At 44.7% G+C, this 5,515-nt stretch overlaps 1 pseudogene; it reads right to left on the bottom strand.

The window, feature by feature from the left end:
* Nucleotides 1–4,076: 4,076 nt before the first annotated feature.
* Nucleotides 4,077–4,194, bottom strand: LOC126263783 (5S ribosomal RNA; annotated as a pseudogene).
* Nucleotides 4,195–5,515: the final 1,321 nt, after the last annotated feature.

The following is a 5,515-nucleotide window of genomic DNA, read 5'->3' as shown; positions in this document are numbered from 1 at the left end:
AAACATAGGGGTTACACTCGTCTGTCTGGTGTGGAACTTTCCCCCGGGGAGGGGGGGGGGGGGTCCTCAGGGGGCCGAACTGCACAATAACCCTGGGTTCGGTGTGGGGCCCCGGAGGGGTGAAGTGGACTGTGATAGTCGTCGTGGGTTTGTGGACCACTGTGGCTGTGGCGGGGACGGAGCCTCTCCATCGCTTCTAGGTCCCCAGTTAACATAAAATAATATAACTACTTGGAATAATAACTCATATTATGTTTCAGTTAGCAAAATAATATTATATTCGTCCTTCGATGCGCATCAAAAATACAGACTTTTTACTTATTCTCTCAACAAAATGGACGATTACGCTCTAAAATAACGTGCGTCTATCTTCGTTCATTAACAGAGAGCCAGTCCTTCCTCTTACCGAGGTACAGGAATAACATATTATGTTTTATGACATTTCAAAAATGGTTCAAATGGCTCTGAGCACTATGGGACTCAACATCTTAGGTCATAAGTCCCCTAGAACTTAGAACTACTTAAACCTAACTAACCTAAGGACACCACACACACCCATGCCCGAGGCTTGATTCGAACCTGCGACCGTAGCAGTCCCGCGGTTCCGGACTGCAGCGCCAGAACCGCTAGATTATGACATTTGAAAATCAAAAATACATGACGGTAGGCGCAGCCTCTACGCTGGGCTACCGCTTCACCTTTTCCCTTTGCCTTTAAAGAAACGAAAACAAAAAAGCAAGAAATGCAAAAGTTGTATCACAGCTAACATTTTCAAACACTTGTCCAGGATAACTTCATCGAGGTCTAGATGCCAAGCAGAACTGCAGCATCCGAAGACGCCTCCGATTCCGATACTCTGCTGACCAAACCAGTTACATGCGGTACCAGCAGAGAGTCACATGGTGGTTGCTGGCCGCTCCGCTGGGTGCAGGGTCTCTCTTGTGTTCCACCCTTCCTACAGAGCGGATGCCTTAGGCCATTTGTCTCTGCCTCTCCTCACCACGACCGCCTACGGGTTGTCATACGTGAATCACCACCTGTCTCTCTCCTGATATTCCCTCATTCTATTCTCTCCTAGATGGGTGGACACCTACACAGCCCAACGTGGACTACCCCTTGTGTATCCCGAGTACCTAGGATATAACGAAAGCACAGCTTATTCAGCTCTTTCCTTTCAAAAGTGCCTTCGTACTCCCACGCCATCTATGCTTAGTATTTTCGTCCAAAACCGTAGTATGTCTGTTTGAACGCTCAAATCCCCTAAGCATTTAAACGACTTTTCATGGGGTACTGACAGCTAAATTGAGCGTAGCTTTGTGAAACATGTAGGCTTTACTTCATCAAAATCGTATCACCAAAAAAATATGGTAATTTATTTTGGCTCCAGCCGTTGTGTGTCTGATTCAACACACTAATATCTAAAACCACTACCCGAATTTTCATAAGGTTTTCACAAAACTTGAACGTCGCTTGGGCAACAAATAGACTTCATTTCATAAAAATTGGATCACGGGGTAAAGGAATCGTAATTTAAAGCTTTAGCCGGCTGTTCAGCTTTATAGTTCGGACGTTTATGGTAATGGCGTAGTACATCAAAGAACCAATAGATGCAGCCGTTAGTTTCGTAGTACACCACAGAACCAATAGATGGCGCTGTTAGTATTTTCGGGCGTTCTATTTTACCCCAGTGATAGAATTATCACTAAGGTCAGTGGCAGAATGAAGCACCGAAATCTTTTCTTTACGAATACAAACAAACATGGAATCTACTTGCTTAGTGTAATGGATTCACTGATTTAGCTTTTTGTATTTTAGTTAAAAAATTTACTTTGCGTCCTTCAATAAATTTTAATTACATTTGACTTCTTGGCTAGGATGACGCGAGCCTATAAGAGTTCTATTTTTACCGACCGATCCACGGAATCCTAGAAAAACGATGGTACGCAAAGGCCCTTCGTGAACTTCCATTGCGAAGCACAGTAAAAGATTTCTCGAAACGTGAAATGTTCAAATCAGTGATTTGTTCAACACCAGTTTTCTTTATTTAACAGAGATCTGCACTGATGGATAGAAATATGGTCGACAGCAACGAAGTAGGATGCGAAATATACATATGTTAACGGCTTACGCTCTTTCTGTTTGTAGTAAGGGAACAGTCTACTGTGTGCAAACATTCGCAATTAGGGAAGCAGTGAAATGTGGAAAACATTTCAAAAGATGCAATGTGGAGTTAGTAATCTATTTGACAGGTGTACTAAGAGAATAACAAACGGAAACTTCTCACCTATAAATGTAGGCGTTATTAATGAAGTCGCTTCTAACAAGCAAGGTGAAGTAGTGACGTAATTATTGTGGACTCGCGGATACAGTGACATCTTTCACAAGACTGTCGACAGACCGGCTTAATCCAAAGATCCAGCAAGCTTAATCGATGAGACGGAGAGAAGCGGCTGGCAGATGCAATGAAATTATACCAAGATGCCGAAAACTGTGCATTACAGCGGGATGCAAACTATGAAAGCAGACTGAATATAACAAAGATAATGAGCATGTGCTTAAATAATGGAAAATTTCCAGTCCACCTGTTCCGCGTTGCAGTGAATGTATCCCCGTTGCGCGTTTTATGCACTGAAGAAGCCGTGAACCATCATTTACATCTATTATTTTCGTATCTGAGAGACGATAAAAATCTTTCATACGAACGTTTTTAAGGTAGACATCGGTTCCAATGTTGATATCAATCGGAAACAGTAAACTTGTATTGAACGTGATGTTTAGCCACTTCAGTACGTGTGATCTATCTGTAGATATTGTGCACTTGTGAACTTTATGAGGATGTATTTCTTTTTATTTACGTAAAATTACGTTGTGCATAGATTTTTAATGCTGCCATGTTTCACTCATTTGTTGATATCTTCCTTTTTTTTGTAAATGGGAATCAACGAAATGCGTAGCAGAATAGAAGAATGATGCTATGTAGATATGATGAAGTACATTACGGCTGTGGTCAAATGTGAATAAGAAGAAAAACAAACGTCATATCCAAGAACAATAGTCATTGTGGCGCCGGTAAAAGGTGGCGAAACATGTGACATAACCAACACCTTTCATGAAGTAGTCAAAGTGAGCATTTAAACAAACATTTGCCACAATTAACATGTGAAGCCTACCGCACCTTGTAAATTTAAAAATAGATGTTCATGACACATTCTGAACACGGCTTTCCCCTCAAGCTTACCCCAATATATGGAATAACACCCTTGAGAGCGCAATCTTACTGAATATTCAGATATGGCAGAAAGTTGCTGAAGCGCAGCGAAGGAGATTAGTCTGAATTAATTCGGAATAATTAAACACTAATTACCAACAATGAACAATGACAGTTTATAGTGTGTGAAGCCGTGCATCATAAACTGGACTAGTGCAGAAGAAATGTGTTTTGCATTTATGAGCTTTACTGAGTAAAAACTTGTGACTCTATGAGCTAGTGTGGTGTAGAAAATGATATCCGGTAACGTCGTCACTGCAACCGCGTATCTCGTAGTATTACATTAGGTTGACTCACCTAACGAGCTGAAAAATCTTACAGAAAATAAAAGAGCAAGAGGGCTGCGTAATGGTAGACAGCCTGACAAATAGAATGAAGCAGGCAGGAGACATGGTCGGGTGTCAGTGTAGCTTCATTAACGTACACATCATTGGCGCATATGTAAATGATTACACCCGCAGTTCTCTGTTACCAGGCCTGATAGGGTAGCCAAGGGGCGTGGACAGACTCAGATACTGAGTGATCACTATGAAGGACATGGAATCGTCGCATACTCGTATGAGATAATGTTATTGGCACCTAAAAAAAAAAAAAAAAAAAACTCCTCTCGAACAGGCCATGAATGCTCAACGGGACCGACCGGCCGCCTTGTAATCCTCAGCCCACAAGCGTCATTGGATGGGGATATGGAGGGGCATGTGGTCAGCACACCGGTCTCGCGGCCGTATGTCAGTTCCCGAGACCGGGGCGCTACTTCTCAATCAAGTAGCTCCTCAGTTTGCCTCACAAGGGCTGAGTGCATCCCGCTTGCCAATAGCGCTCGGCAGACCGGATGGTCACCCATCCAAGTGCTAGCCCAGCCCTACAGTGCTTAACTTCGGTGATCTGACGGGAACCGGTGTTACCACTGCGGCAAGGCTGTTGGCTTATTAGCATCTAACAGAGTTAATTACGGCCTAATTGTGGGTCCCCTTTTGGCCGGCTTGTCGAATCGTTCCGTATCTATATTTGTGTGGCATTCGGATGTGGCTGTGCCCCGACATTGAACTGGATGCGAACATGAGGGCACGCATATTCGCCGTCCAGGTACCAGGTGACTACGTCTGGCTACTCTAAGGGAATTCTTGGAGTAAAGATGGCATTCTTTTCACGGAAAACTATAGAAAAACTTTAGAGAACCAGAACTTGAATTTGCCTGCAGAACGATACTCCTTCCGTCAACGTACATTTCCCATAAGGACCATGAAGATAAGACAAGAAAGTTTAGGGCTGGTACGGAGGTGTATGGACAGCCGTTTGTCCCTCGCTCTGTTTGGAACAAGAAAGGAAATCCGCCACGCACCATACGGTTGCTTGTGGAGTACAGATGTAGATTTAGATGTAGGGGATTGTCGTGTTGTGCACCAAGGAGATGGTAACCTCTTCACATCTCCGCCCGCTATTCGAGAACGGCTGATTCCTTGCAACAACGTGTCATTGGGCACAACTGGTCGGAGTCCAGCAGCAGCCGCACCAGTGGATGCCTTCCCATATCTAGGCTACCATACACTGCGACACAAATGGCTGTGTTTGGAGTGGTGCCGTGACCAGCACTGGCGTCGCATTGTATTCAGCGACGAATCACAGTTCGGCAGTATCGGTGATGAGTACTGTCGGCAGGTATGACATCGAGCGGAGGAGATGTCCAATTCTTCCACTGTTTTAAAGAGACATAGCAGTGTTATCCGAGATGTCGGGGTGTGGCGATCCATACGGTATGACTTCAGGTCATGTGTGGCAATCATTAAGGGACACTGACTGCAAAACCTTGGCCGGCCGCGGTGGTCTCGCGGTTCTAGGCGCTCAGTCCGGAACCGCGCGACTGCTACGGTCGTAGGTTCGAATCCTGCCTCGGGCGTGGATGTGTGTGATGTCCTTAGGTTAGTTAGGTTTAAGTAGTTCTAAGTTCTAGGGGACTGATGACCTCAGATGTTAAGTCCCACAGTGCTCAAAGCCATTTGAACCATTTGCAAAACCTTGCGTCACGTCAGGTTACTTCCTGCGTTCCCATGTACCACCTCCCATGCGATCGTCTCGTGGCATCATTTTTCGACAGGGAAATGCTCGTCCACACACGACACGTGTCTCAGTGACCTGTCTGCGTGATTTTGAGGTACTTTCATTGCCAGATCTGCCCCGATTGAAAATTTGTGGTACCAGATCGGACGTCGACTCTCCAGTTCCAGTGCCACTGTCCAGGACATGAAG

This window comes from Schistocerca nitens, chromosome 6 (genome assembly GCF_023898315.1).
Source record: "Schistocerca nitens isolate TAMUIC-IGC-003100 chromosome 6, iqSchNite1.1, whole genome shotgun sequence".
Lineage (NCBI taxonomy): Eukaryota > Metazoa > Arthropoda > Insecta > Orthoptera > Acrididae > Schistocerca > Schistocerca nitens.
This window is presented reverse-complemented; position numbering and strand designations above follow the sequence as displayed.